Source organism: Mirounga leonina, unplaced genomic scaffold, assembly GCF_011800145.1.
Source record: "Mirounga leonina isolate KUSES-001 unplaced genomic scaffold, KU_Mleo_1.0 Mir_173, whole genome shotgun sequence".
Taxonomy (NCBI): Eukaryota; Metazoa; Chordata; class Mammalia; order Carnivora; family Phocidae; genus Mirounga; species Mirounga leonina.
The window spans coordinates 8,827,420-8,843,288 of record NW_023270447.1 but is presented as its reverse complement, the minus strand read 5'-3'; the positions used below and the strand labels follow the sequence as shown (position 1 = coordinate 8,843,288).

The following is a 15,869-nucleotide window of genomic DNA, read 5'->3' as shown; positions in this document are numbered from 1 at the left end:
TTTGTGACATTTTTAACTTTAGTATTGCTCTCCTTCTTCTTCACCCTCTCCTTCAACAGAATCCACACCAACCTCTCATAATCCTTCTCAAAGGCAGCCATGTCCTCGCGGGCCTCAGAAAACTCTCTTTCCCCCATGCCCTCACCCACATACCAGTGAACAAAGACACACTAGGCATATATCAAGTCAAATTTGTGGTCCAGGTGAGCCCAGGCCTCAGCGATGGCTATGGTGTTGCTCAGGATGCGCACAGCTCGCTGTACTTTGGCCAGTCTCCACCAGGTACACAGTGGGATGCTGGTAATTAATGCTGACTCTGAAGCCAGTGGGGCACCGGTCCGCAAACTGGATGGTACACTTGGTCTTGATGGTGGCAAGGACACATTGACATCTTTGATAACACATCCCCACAGTACAACAGGCAGCAAGACATGTATTTACCATGTCAAGGGTCACATTTCACCATCTGGTTGGCTGGCTCAAAGCATGCATTGGTGATCTCTGTTACAGAAAGCTGTTCATGGTAGGCTTTCTCAGCAGAGATGACAGGAGCACATGTAGCCAGAGGGAAGTGGATGCAGGGATAGGGCATGAGGTTGGTCTGAAGTTCTGTCAGATCCACATTCAGGGCTCCAACAAACCTGAGGGAAGCAATGATGGAGGACACAGTTTGACCTATCAACTTATTCAAGTTAGTGTAGGCTGGGCATTCAATATTGAATTTTCTACCACAGATATCATAGATGGCCAAATTGTCTACTGTGAAGGCACAGAGTGCTCCAGGGTGGTGTTTGTGGTGAGGGTTGGAATTGTAGGGCTCAACCACAGCTATGGAAACTTGGAGGGCTGGGTAAATGGAGAACTCCAGTTTGCACTTCTTGCCATAAACTACAGAGAGATGTTCCAGATGAACCTGGATCCAGATCCCCCTCCAAAGCTGTTGAAAACCAAGAAGCCCTGATGACCTTATGCACTGGTCAGCAGCCAGTTTCCAAATTTGGTCCAACACAAGATCAATGATCCCTTTGTTGATGGTGTAGTACCCTCAGGCATAGTTTATTGGCAGTATCTTCCCTGCCTGTGATGAGCTGCTCAGGGTAGAAGAGCTGAGGGTAGGTGCCAGTGTGAACTTCATCAATGACTGTGGGTTCCAGGTCTGTAAACACTGCCCTGGGAACATGCTCCCAGCATGAAGGTATTGAAAGAGTCATCTCTTCTCCAATGGTCTTGTCACTTGGCATCTGACCATCAGGCTGGATGCCATGTTCCAGACAATGGAGCTCCCAGCAGGCATTGCCAATCTGGACACCACTCTGGTCAACAGGGATGGGGATGCGTTCACTTATGGTTGCTGCTTTGTGGCAGCCAAGCAGATGGCGGAGAGAAAAGGGAGAGGTTGCTACTTTTTACAGGGTGACTCTTAGGTAGTAGATGATGTAAGAGAACCTATCTATTTATTTTTTAAATTAGGATAAAAAATACATACATAGAAAACATAAAATAAAATATTGTGCACTTAAATGCCTGATTACAAATTGAACACTGGGTAAACATCTCCTAGGTCAAAATATATAACATTGTTAGAATCTCAGAAATTATTCCCAATTGTCCCTTTTCCATAGCATCTTACTCCCTATAAAATACCACTGCTCTGACTTCTGTGACAGTCATTCCCTTGTTTTGTTTAGTCTCCATCTATGCATTACAAATAGTATAGACTAGTTTTGTCCATTTTTTAAAATTTTTATTTTATTTTTTAAAGATTTTATTTATTTGTTTGACAGAGAGAGAGAGAGAGAGAGCACACACAAGCAGAGGGAGAAGTGGGCAGAGGGAGAGGGAGAAGCAGGGAGCCTGATGCGGGGCTCTATCCCAGGACCCTGAGATCATGACCTGAGCCGAAGGCAGCCACTTAACCACTGAGCCACCTAGGCACCCCTGGTTTTGTCCACTTTTTAATTAAAGATTTTATTTTTAAGTCATCTGTACACCCTGAGTGAGGCTCGAACTCACAACCCCAAAATCAAGAATCGCATGCTCCACTGACTGAGCCAGCCAGGTGTCCCTAGTTTTGTCCATTTTTGAAATTTGTATCAATGGAATCATATACCGTATATTTTATGTGTCTTTCATTTGACATGATACTATTTATTTATTTATTTATTTTTATTTATTTATTTTATTATTATTATTTTTAAAGATTTTATTTATTTGACAGAGAGAGACACAGCGAGAGAGGGAACACAAGCAGGGGGAGTGGGAGAGGGAGAAGCAGGCTTCCCACGGAGCAGGGAGCCTGATGTGGGGCTCGATCCCAGGACCCTGGGATCATGACCTGAGCCGAAGGCAGACGCTTAACGACTGAGCCAACCAGGTGCCCTGACATGATACTATTTAAATTCAAATGCATAGTTTACACATTTCCTTGCAATATTGTGTGCAATTTCATGAATATACAATTAATTATTTATTATTGACAGGGATTTGGGTTGTTTCATTTTCTCAATATGACCAACATATGTATCCTAGGATGATTGAGCATTCATTTATCAAGAGTGTGCACTTGGAGTAGAATCATATTTGATAGGATATGTGAATTTCTAACTTGACCAGACAATCCCAAACTCATTCCTAAAGTCAATGTGCTAGTTTATACTCCTACCAGCAGTATATAAAAATTTCTTTGCTCTACACTTTTGGAGGAATAGAATTATTTATAATTTTAATGTATTAAATATATGTAATAGATACTGATTACAGCGAGTATGAAATGGTATCTATTATAGTATTACTTTGCATTTACTTGATTGTTAATGAGATTAACTGCATTTTAATGTTTCCCCTATGAAATACTTTAGGACATTTTCTGAAAATTATGTAAGATTTTTACTCATTTTTCTGTTGGAGTATTTCTCTTTTATCATTGATTTGTAGGATTTCTTTATATATCCTAGATATTGATTCTATATTTGTGTTATATAACTACAAATATCCTCTGTAGTTTGTTTTTTTATACATTTACGCACCTTGGTTTTTCCATCGATGGCAGATAGTCCTGATTCCCAAACCGTCCCGAGGCACTCCAGGATACCTCATTGATTTCACGGGTGTGCTCCAGGACATTTTACATTTTCAAAGGAAATTCAGCAACACAGAACACCTATTGAACATTGTGTAAAATACTTTCTTGAGGAAGTTTACAGTTTCAATATTATATTGTGCTACATTCTTTTGGATGATAACATGTTTGCTAAGCTAGGTTTCTGGTGTTTTTTTGTGGTCAAAAGAAACCACCAATCTAGACACAGACCATACAGCCTTCCCAAAATTAATTCAAAATCAATTATAGATATAAATGTAAAACTCAAAACTATAAAACTCCTAGAAGATAATATAGGAGAAAACCTAGATGACCTTGGTATGGTGATGACTTTTTAAGATACAACACCAAAGGCATGATCCATGAAAGAAAGAATTGATAAAGTTGGACTTCATTAACATTAAAAACTTCTGCTCTACAAAAAACAGCATCGAGAGAATTAGAAAAGTTCTAATTCTGGAACTTTTCTGGGAGAAAGTTTTGCCAAAGACACATTTGATAAAGGATTGTTATTCAAAAAATACAAGGAACTCTTAAACTCAGCAATAAGAAAATAAAACATCTAAGTTAAAAAATGGTCCAGGGGCGCCTGGGTGGCTCAGATGGTTAAGTGTCTGCCTTTGGCTCAGGTCATGATCCCAGGGTCCTAGGATCGAGTCCCGCATCGGGCTCCCTGAGGGAGCCTGCTTCTCCCTCTGCCTCTCTCTCTCTCTCTCTCTGACTCTCATGAATAAATAAATAAAACATTAAAAAAAAAGATTTAAAAAAAATGGCCCAAAATCCTTAACAGATATCTCACCAAAGAAGATACACAGATGGCAAATAAGCATATGAAAAGATGTTCCTCATCATATGCCATTAGGGAAATATAAATTAAAACAATGAAATACCACTACATACCCATTAAAATGGCCAAAATCCAGAACACTGACAAAACCAAATGCTGGTGAGGATATGGAGCAACAAGAACTTATTCATTGTTGGTGGGAATACAAAATGGTACAGCCACTTGCAAGACAATTTGGTGCTTTCTTACAAAACTACTCTTACTCTTGCCATACAATCCAGCACTCAATACCCCTTGGTATTTACCCAAAGGAGTTAAAATTAGCTGTCCATGTATAAACCAGCAAATGGAGGTTGATAGCAGTTTTAACTATAATTGACAAAACTTGGAACAACCAATATGTCCTTCAGTAAGTGAATAAATAAATAAACTGTGGTACATCTGGACAATGGAATCTTATTCAGATCTAAAAAGAAATGAGCTAGTGGGGCACAGCTCAGTCCGTTAAGCATCCGATTCTTGGTTTCAGCTCAGGTCATAATCTCAGGTCCTGAGATGGAGCCCTAGTTGGGCTCTGTGCTCCACAGGGAATCTGCTTAAAGTTCTCTCCTTTTCCTTCTACCCCCCTCCCCCACCTGCTTGCTCTAAATAAATAAATAAATAAATAAATAAATAAATAAATAAAATGAGCTATCAAGTCATGAAAAGGTATGGAAGAAATGTCAATGCATATTACTAAGTGGGGAAGGCAATTTTAAAAGGCTACTATGTCATTTCAACTACATGAAATTTTTGGATGGGCAAATTATGAAGACAAAAAGATTAGTGATTGCCAGGAATTGGAGGAGGGGAGAGGGATGAATAGATGGAGCTCAGATGATTTTGAGGGCAGTGAAAACACACTATATGATACCATAATGATGGATACGTGTTATTATACATTGATCCAAACCCATAAAATGTAAAACACCAAGAGTAAGCCTTAATGTAAATATGGACTTTGGGTGATTGTAGTGTGTTGACATAGGTTCATCAACTGTAATAAAAGTACTACTCTGGTAGGGGATGCTGATAATAGGGCAGGCTACGCCTGGGTGGGGCATGGGGGAAATGGAAAATCTCTGTATCTTGCTCTCAAATTTGCTGTGAATTTGAAACTGCTCTAAAAATAGTCTTAAGAAAAAACATTTTAAAAGCAATTACCATGCAAAAATCAATTTGAAAGAGAAAATGAGGGTGGCAACATCCAATCTCATTCAAAGATGATTAACAAGTAGTGCAGCACTCAATGGGCACACACATCCCATTAATAAGTTAGTGAGATTATTTAAGAGTGAAATAAAAATATTTTTTCAATTTATGCACATTTATTTTTCAAATAGCTACTACACTTTAAGGATATAAACATTAAGTTTTAAGAAACTAATTATTAAATAAATAGAATGGTTGAGTATTTCTTTTGGCCTATGAATATCACGAAAAAAAAATTGAGACCCTAAGGATGTTATGAACAGACAAAATTTAAGAACTTCTGGAATAGTGTTGCAGTAAAGAAAGGTTGTAATTGATTGGTTTGGGAAAAGGTACAGGCATACCTCAGAGATATTGTGGGCTCAATTCCAGACCATGGCAATAAAGCAAATATTGTAATAAAGTAAATCAAATCATTTTTTGCATTTCTTAATGCATGTGAAAGTTATGTCTCCACTATACTTTAGTCTGTTAAGTGTACAATAGCATTATGTCTAAAAAAATACATACCTTAATTAAAATATGCTCTATTGCTAAAAAATGCTAATCATCAGCACACCTGGGTGGCTCAGTCAGTTAAGCATCCAGCTCGATTTCAGCTCAGGTCATGATCTCAAGCTTGTGAGATTGAGCCCCACATCAGGCTCTGCACTGAGAAAGGAAACTGCTTGAGATTCTCTCTCTTCCTCTCCCTCTACTCCTCCCCATCACTCATTGCTCTCTCTTTGTCTAATATAAATAAATACATCTTAAAAAAAGTGCTAACCATCATCTAAGCTTTCAGTATGTCATCATCTTTTTGCTGGTGGGGGGTCTTGCCTCATTGTTGATAGCTTCTGACTGATCAAGGTGGTGGTTGCTGAAGGGTGGGGTGGCTGTAGCAGTTTCTTAGAATAAGGCAGCCTGTGAAATTTGCCACATCAATTGACTCTTCTTTCATGAACAATTTGTCTGTAGCATGTGAAGCTGTTTGATAGCATTTTACCCACAGTAGAACTTCTTTCAAAATTGGAGTCAATCCTCTCAAACCCTGCTGCTGCTTTATCAACTAGGTTGGTATAATATTCTAAATTCCCTGTTGTCATTTCAAAAATTTTCACAGCATCTTCACTAAGAGTAGATTCCATCTCAAGAAATTACTTTCTTTGCTCATCCATGAAAAGCAACTCCTCAGCTGTTGAGGTTTTATCATGAGATTGCTGCCATTCTGTCACATCTTTGGGCTCCACTATTAGTTCTCTTGCTGTTTCCACCACATCTATAGGTATTTCCTCTACTGAAGTCTTGAGCCCCTCAAAGTCATCCAAGAGGGTTGGAATCAGCTTCTTTTTTTTTCTTTTTCTTTTTAGATTTAAATTCCTGTTAGTTAACATACAATGTAATGTTAGTTTCAGGTGTACAATATTTAGGGTCTTTTGTGGTTCCATACAAATTTTGGGATTGTTTATTCTAGCTGTATGAAAAATGCTGATGGCCTTTTTATAGGGATTGAATTAAATCTGTAGATTGCTTTGGGTAGCATAGCTCTTTTAACAATATTTGTTCTACCAATCCATGAGCATGAAATGTTTTCCAATTTCTTTGTGTCATCTTCAATTTCTTTCATCAGTGTTCTGTAGTTTTCAGAGTACAGGTCTTTCACCTTTTTGGTTAAGTTTATTCCTAGGTATCTTATGAGTTTTGGTGCAATTGAAAATGGGATTGATTCTTTGATTTCTCTCTCCTTGAAAAGAGAAATCTGCAGAAATACAACAAATTTCTCTACACTGATTTTGTATCCTGTGACTTTACTGCATTTGTATATCAGTTCTACCAGTTTTGGGGTGGAGTCTTTTGGGTTTCCTAGATAGGGTCTCATGTTATCTGCAAGTAGGGAATAGATTTCTTACAAGCTCCTGTTAATGTTGACATTTAACCACTTCCCATGAATCACAAATGTTCTTAATGGCATCTAGATTAGTGAATCCTTGCCATAAAGTTTCACTTTGCCCAAATCTATCAGAGGAATCACTATCTCTGGCAGCAATAGCTTTATGAAGTGTATTTCTTAAATGATAGGACTTGAAAGTCAAAATGACTCCTTGATCCATGAGCTGCAGAATGGATGTTTTGTTAACAGGCATGAAAACAACATGAATCTTGTTGTACATCTCCATCAGAACTCTTGGGTGACCAGGTGTCTTGTCAATGAGCAATAGTATTTTTTTTTAAGATTTTATTGATATATTTGTCAGAGAGAGAGAGAGAGAGGGAGAGAGCACAAACAGGGGGAGCAGCAGGCAGAGGGAGAAGCAGGCTCCATGCTGAGCAAGCAACCCGATGTGGGACTCCATCACAGGACCCCAGGATCAAGCTGAAAGCATACCCTTAACCAACTGGGCCACCCAGGCATCCCTGAGCAATAATATTTTGAAAAGAATCTTTTTTCTGACCAGTAGGTCTCAACAGTGGGCTGAAAATATTCAGTAAACCATGTTGTGAACAGATGTGCTGTCATCTAGGCTTCCATTTAGAGAGCCCAGGATCAAGTAGATTTAGCATAATTCTTAAGGGCTCTAGGATTTTCAGAATGGTAAATGAGCACTGGCTTACAACGTAAAGTTATCAGCTGCATTAGCCCCTAACAAGAGGCAACTTGTCCTTTGAAGCTTTGAGCCAGGCATTGACTTCTCTATAACTATGAAAGTCCTAGGTGACATATTATTTTAGTATAAGTCTATCTCATCTACACTGAAAATATATTGTTTAGTATAGCTGCCTTCATTAATGATCTTAGCTAGATCTTCTGGATAATTTGCTGCTTCACCTTGCACTTTTGTTATGAAGATGGTTTCTTTTCTTAAATCTCATGAAACTTCCTCTGCTAGGTTCAACCTTTTCTTCTGCAGCTTCCTCACCTCTCTTAGCTTCCTAGAATTGAAGAGTCACAGGCTTGCTCTGGATTAGGCTTGGTGTAAGGGAATGTGGTAGTTGGTTTGATCTTCTATCCAGACCACTACAACTTTCTCCATATCAGCAAATAAGGCTACTTCACTTTCTTATCATTTGTGTGTTCATTGGTGTAGCAACTTTAGTTTCCTTCAAGTACTTTTGTATTCATAACTTGGCTATCTGTTTGGTGTGAGAGGCCTCACTTTCATTTTATTTTGGCTTTGGACATGCCTTCCTCACTAAACTTAAATCATTTCTAGCTCTTTTTTTTTTTTTTAAGATCCCATTTTTTTATTATTATGTTATGTTAATCACCATACACTACATTATTAGTTTTTGTTGTAGTGCTCCATGATTCATTGTTTTCGTATAACACCCAGTGCTCCACGAAGAACGTGCCCTCTTTAATACCCATCACCAGGCTAATCCATCCCCCACCCTCTCCCCTCTAGAACCCTCAGTTTGTTTCTCAGAGTGCATAGTCTCTCATGTTTCATCTCTCGCTTTTGATTTAAAGTGAGAGATGTGCAACTCTTCCTTTCATTTGAACAACTAGAAACCCTTATAGGGTTTTATTGGCATAATTTTAGTATTATTGTGTCTCAGGGAAAAGGAAGGCCTGAAGAGATGGAGAGAGATGAGGAACTGAGGGTTGGTGGGGCAATCAGAACACATACATTTATCATTCAAATTTACTGTCTTCTATGGGCATGGTTTATGGCATCCCCAAACAGTTACAATAGTAACATCAAAGATCACTGATCACAGATCACCATAACTAATATAATAATGCAAAAGTATGAAATATTTTGAGAGTTACCAAAATGTGATACAGAGACACAAAGCGAGCAAATGCTATTTGAAAAATGGTGCCCATAGACTTACTTGATGCAGGGTTGGCACAAACCTTCAACTTGTAAAAAATGCAATTATCTACAAAGCACAGTAAAACAAAGTACAATAAAATGAGGTATGCCTGTACAAATTCTGTAATTAAACATGTAACTAATAAACTGAGAAACTGAGTTGGAACCTGAATATCTCTTCATATTGTGCCTGGATAAGCTTTGGTTTCATTAACTCAATAGCAATTTCAATATGGCTGTTTCTTTGCTTAATTTGACTCAAATTTGTCATCATGAAATTTTATTCTTCATAATTAAATAATCCTTAATGGATCATTTAGAAGGTATCTTTAAATAAAATAATAAGCCCTATATACCTGGCTGTTACCTCTTAATTTCCTGCTTTAATTACTGTAATTAGCCATTCTTTATTCTGTTTAATGCTACACAGCTGTAACAAGTAACCTTTAGCTATTTTGATTATCTCTATAAAATTTTAATGTTTTAAACTTATTCTGATAGTTTATCAGATTTCTGAGCACTCTGATTTTCTATAATAATAATTTCAGTAGCATTTTTTAAACCTATATGAAGTATGAAGTATAGCTATTGAAATTGGAGAGAAAGAAAAATAAGACAATCTTGTTATGTGTACAACCTCTCTGCTTTTCTATGATATTTCTTTATCTCTTCTTTATGTAGGAAATGAATGAGCAGAGGTTGTGTGTGGGACAAATACCAAAGATTTCATTAGGTTAAGCTATTTTTCCATTCATTTTTGTACATGATGGACAGAGATATTCTTAGGCCCAATTCTATTATTTTTGAATTTTATTTATTATACTTTTACATCAATTTTTTAAAATTGTCTATCAGTTTTCAACTGATGTATTTCCCCAAATAAGTAAACTATATAAAATACTAAAAATGTCTTTGGAACAACTTTATGAATAAAATTTCTTTCATAAAAGCATCTCATTTGAAGCTCACAACTACTCTGTATTTATGAAGACAAAAGAAAAAAAAAACTTAAGTAGATAAGATGATGTTCCAACACTCACCTTAATATCAGTAGCTAGAAATCATATTTTAAAGCTAGATATTTTAATTCAATATCAAATATCCATTCAAATGTACTATGTTAAATCACTTTTTTATAGAAATTAAAAAGTAAAAAGAAAAACATTGCTGACAGGTTTTTTTTTGTATTTTGTTTTTCTTAGGAAAAAAAAAAAAAACTTTGAAAGAAAATCCTAAGTATCCTAAATAATATTATTTGCCTCTCTTCTCATGGTAATTGTGATCTCCCCACCTCTTCCTTTAATTTATGTGAACTGATTGGAATGTCTTTCTCAACACATGTGGGGTTATTCTATAGCTGTGGGATATTCCAGGCATAGTCTGTAGATCTCACTTGGCTTGCTATCTGTTTTGATAACCAAAGTTTTTTTTTTTTTTTAAACACTGTTATACGCATTTATTTATGTATTATTAGTGTCTGCTTTAATGGTACAAGGGCAAAACTGAATGATGTGACAGAGACTATATTGACCTGTAATGCAGAAAACATTTACTATCTGGCCCTTTAAAAAAAGAGTTTGTCAACCACTGTGTTCTACTAACTAGTATGAACAAGAAAACTCTACTACACTTCTAATTATTAAACCCAGATTGAATAAACAAGCTAAGAGAAAACATTTAAAAGGAAGCTATGGCTTGCAAGGGCCATAATACATTTTATATGTTAGGAAGAGTAATAATGATTCATAGGTCTAATATTAGACTCTAACTTTTTTATTCCTTTTATATTCTTATTTGTTTTCTCATAAATTTTATAACTTCATTAATAGATATATAGTAGTTACTATTAAACCCAGGTATTTAAGGATGAATTAGGTCAAAAAGAAAGGAGAAAGAGTAAAATATTCCAGGCAGAGGAAATAGCCTTTAGAAACACAAGTGGAAATGAGGGAATATATAGTTGATATTGTCAGAGTAAAAGGTGTATAGGGAAATATTTAAGGTTATAGCATATACCTTTGTGTATAACCTCTCTGTGTGTTGTGGATTAAAAATGATGACTTTTTTTTGACAACTCTCCCCATGAGAGGTGTGAGCTTTATCTTTCCCATTATAATATGGACAGGCTATTGACTTCTGTGACTGATAGAATATAGGAGAAATGGCACCGTTTAAATTTCTGGACCTATCTTTAAGAGACTGTCAATTTCCACTTCCTGTCACTTGGAATCCTCACTCTTAGAATCAGCTGCTATGCTGTGAGAAGCCCAAGCAATATGGAAAGACATATGGGATTACTCCAGTCAACAGCCTCAGTTGAGTCCCTGGCCAATGACCTCAGTATCAACGTCTAGCATGTGACCCCATGACTCACATGCAGCTCAGGTGAATCTAGTCTTTAATAAATGACTTCCACATCAGCTGCTACTTGGCTGCAATCTCATGAGAGCCCTGAGCCAGAACTATTCCACTAAACAACCTTTGACAAAGAAGGAAAGAATATCCACTGGATAAAAGACAGTGTCTTCAACAAATAATGTTGGGAAAACTGGACAGTGACCTAGAAGAATGAAACTGGACCACTTTCTTACACCATACACAAAAATAAATTCAAATGGATGAAAGACCTAAATGTAAGACAGGAAACTATCAAAATCCTAGAGAAGAAAATAGGCAGCAACCTCTTTGACTTCAGACACAGCTACTTCTTACTAGACGTGTCTCTGGAGGCAAGGGAAACAAAAGTAAACATGAACTACTGGGACCTCTTCAAGATAAAAAGCTTCTGTACAGTGAAGGATATAATCAACAAAACTAAAAGGCAATGTACGGAATGGGAGAAGATATTTGCAAATGACATATCAGATAAAAGATTAGTATCCAGAATCTATAAAGAACTTATCAAAATCAACACCCAAATAACAAATAATCCAATTAAGAAATGGGCAGAAGACATAAACAGACAAATTTCTCCAGAGAAGACATACAAATGGCTGACAGACACATGAAAAAATGCTCAACAGCACTCATCATCAGGGAAAAACAAATCAAAACCACAATGAGATACCAGCTCACACCTGTCAGAAAGGCAAAAATTAACAAACAACAGGAAACAACAAATGTTGGTGAAGATGTGGAGAAAGGGAAACCCTTATGCACTGTTGGTGGGAATGCAAACTGGTACAGCCACTCTGGAAAACAGTATGGAGGTTCCTCAAAAAGTTAAAAATAGATCTACCCTAGGACCCAGCAATTGCACTACTAGGTATTTATCCTAAGGATGCAGAAATGCTGATTTAAAGGGACACATGCACCCAATGTTTATGGCAGCAATGTCCACAATAGCCAAATTATGGAAAGAGCTCAAATGTCCATTGGCTGATGAATAAAGCAAACCATCAGGGACTCTTAACTGTAGAGAAGAACCTAAGGGCTGCTGGAGGGGTGGTGGATGGGCGGGGGGGAATGGGCTAAATGGGTCAAGGAGGGCACTTGTTGGGATGAGCACTGGGTGTTATATGTAAGTGATGAATCACTAAATTCTACTCCCGAAACCAATACTACACTATATGTTAACTAACTTGAATTTAAATAATAATAAAAAAAAGAACTATTCCATTGAGCTCAGTCAACCCATGGAATTGTAAACAACAATAATAGATTGTGATTTTAAGATTTGATATAATTTGTTGTGCAGCAATAGGTCATCAGATCATTGTTTCTCAAAATATTCATAAGCAGCATGCCCATGAATCTACTGTTTTAGTTTATTGAGGATGTTACCAAAAGAGATACTGTTAAATTTAGCATAATGAGCGTTACTTAAGCTGTGCTGAATCACAAGCTCCAAAATCTGGTAATAGGAGAAAGAAATAACATTTACTTGATTTTGTCTCTGATTTTCTTTGTGATGACTACTCACCTTTTTTAATTGAAGTATAGTTGACATACAGTTAATTTCAGGTGTACAACATAGTGAGCTGACAATTCTGCACATTACACAATGCACACTACAATAAATGTAGCTATCATTTGTCACCATACAATGTTATTACAATATTATTGACCATATTCCCTATGCTGTGACTTTTTATCCCTGTGACTTATTTATTTTATAACTGGAAGTTTGTACTCATTTCTACATGATTTTAAAATATGCACATTACAAATCAAATAATACTTTTCTTTCCTACCATGAGGCTCAGTTTAACAAATGTAAAGAAAAAAAAATGAAAAAAAAAACCCCTCTAGATAGTAAATATAATTGTGTTAATTGTACTATTCTTTCAACTTCTTAATATGATTAGTGTTGTTATGGATTAAAGAAAAAATGAGAAAAAAGTTTTTTGGCAAAGCCCAAGCTGAAACCTTTTTTCTCATTTTGGTCCAAACTTAGTTGCTTTACTTTTTTCAAGAGGACTATTTTTTTAAAGGACTTTTTTCTCTCAAGCAGATAACATTACAGCAGAGGTACTGAAGGACAACTGCTCAGCATTTGCATTCATAACACCTTGGTTGGAACAGCTAGACACAAAATGATTTGATTACACCGGTAGCTCCTTGCCAGACTATACGTTTCAAATTGGCAAGAAAAAAAAAAAAAGTTTTTGCTCTCTCTGATATATATGTTAAATTTCTGATACTTAGTAGGTCCTCAATAAATGTTTGTTGAGTGGATGAAAGAAAACAAAACAAAACAAAACAGTCTCTCCCAAACAGAGGCTTTTAGCCTTTATTTCTAGTTCAGTTCCCTGATGCTTCATTCAGATGCTGCTTTAAGCCCAATCTGCTTGATAATAGAGAACTGTGTTCATACAAGTTCTCCTTTTCAGACCCCACCTAAAGTGATAGACCCTTGTAATTCATTCTAGCTCCATGCTTTTTATCCAAGAGAGTAATAAGTGTTGGCGCAAAGGTAACTGAATAGAAGAATGTCTTCCCTGTGATTGCATCACTATCCGAATTATAGTCTATTTGTCCTATGAATTCGAAGTCTGTACTCTTCCCATTCTATGAAGTGAGATAAATCAGCTGGTTAATTAACAGAGGATTTTCTCTAATGATTCAGAGGGCTTGGATTCCTCGACAAGTCTTTTTACCTCTCTGAGGCTCATGTTTTATTATCAACAACATGCAATCCTATCCTGCAACATTGTTATGAGGATTACTGTCTGTAGTGTCCATTGTGTTAAAATATATTAAAATTACAATGTTTTAGATATGTATGATAAATGTATGTTTAGATGTGTAGATAAGTATATGTTATTATTAATTTGTCTGCTAACATTTGGGGGCCTTTCCTACATTATTTTATCCCTATGGCAAGATAATTCTTCTAAAGGTTGATGCAACTTTCTGTAATTATGCCCAAAAGATAGGTTAGCCCTAATAGTATAAACATTAACTGTTTAAGTGTCTTTAATCCAATAGACTTTTTTTGAATTTAATAATATCAAAATATATTTAGAATATATGCCAGATATCTAAAGTAAGTAAGTTCTGAGGTTGGCATTAGGTCTATTTCATCTATAAGATGTGTGGATTAAGAGGATTTATTTCACATGATCCATTTCCTTAGGATCAAATAGGACAGCTTCTTTCTTTTTTTTTTTTAAAGATTTTATTTATTTATTTGAGAGAGAGAGAATGAGAGACAGAGAGCATGAGAGGGAGGAAGGCCAGAGGGAGAAGCAGACTCCCCGCCGAGCAGGGAGCCCGATGCGGGACTCGATCCCTGGACTCCAGGATCATGACCTGAGCCGAAGGCAATTGCTTAACCAACTGAGCCACCCAGGCGCCCCTAGGACAGCTTCTTTCAAACTCACTTCTCATTATATCCTTATAATGTTAAATATCATCCCATTGCATAGGCAGAGGATAGTTTTCATCTACCATCTCTAACGACATTACTAACTTTTAATAAACAGTTACTCTTCAATTGGTTATGCTAAACAAGATGGAAAATGATAGTTTTCATCCTCAGTGAAATTTTTATTCTTTAGATAACTGACTTTCCAACTGGTTATAAAACCATACAAGCTAAATAACCATACGAGCTATATGTAGCAGCAACTATGTGCTAGATCTTGTTCTGAGTCCTTCATCTTATTAAGTCATTTATTTCTTGCAACATATAAGATATGTACCATCATTATTCCCATTCTCTGGAGAAGAAACTTAAGTAAAGAGATAGCAAATAATCTGTTCAAAGTCACATAGCCAAGAAGTACTAACGCTGTAATTTGAACCCAGTCAGCCTATCTCTAAAGTTTGTGGTTATATCACTGCAGTATGCTGTCTTTTGAGATCCCAAATATCTGAAATTCAGAACTAATAAGAATGAATAAATTAGGTATGGGGATAGATTTTGCTGGCATCTCTATAGGATTAGGAGATTCATGGCCTACTAATCACATTGCATCTGGTAGAAAGTCCCACTTAAAGGACAGGTATTGATTTTTTTAAGGCTACTGCAATGAATTACCACAAGGTTCATAGCTTAAAATGACAGAAATTTATTATCTTATAATTCTGGGGGCCAGAAGGCTCTAGGGGAGATTTCTTTCTTGCCTCTTACAGCTTCTGGTGTTTCTAGGCATTCCTTGGCTTATGGCAGCATGTCTGCAATCTTTACATTCCCTTCGCTTGTAGTATAAAAACACAGGATGATCTCATCTCCAGATTCTTAACTTAATTACAAGTACAAAGTACCGTTTCCAAATAATGGCACCTTTTTTAGGTTCCAGGGTTTGGGACTTAGACCTGTTTTTTTGAGGCCAAAATTTAACCCACCACAGTACATATCTCTAGATCATAGAAGAATAAAAACCTGCCTTCCTTTTGACCAATCTCTGGGCAGTTGAAGGACTGTATTTATTTGATATAAAACAAAAATAAATCTTGGTAAACCACTAACAATAATTTTTCAAAAAAA

General features: G+C 36.5%; 1 pseudogene; it reads right to left on the bottom strand.

Moving 5' to 3' along the window:
* Positions 1-459: 459 nt before the first annotated feature.
* On the bottom strand, positions 460-1,381 carry LOC118020171 (annotated as a pseudogene).
* Between the last annotated feature and the right edge of the window lie 14,488 nt (positions 1,382-15,869).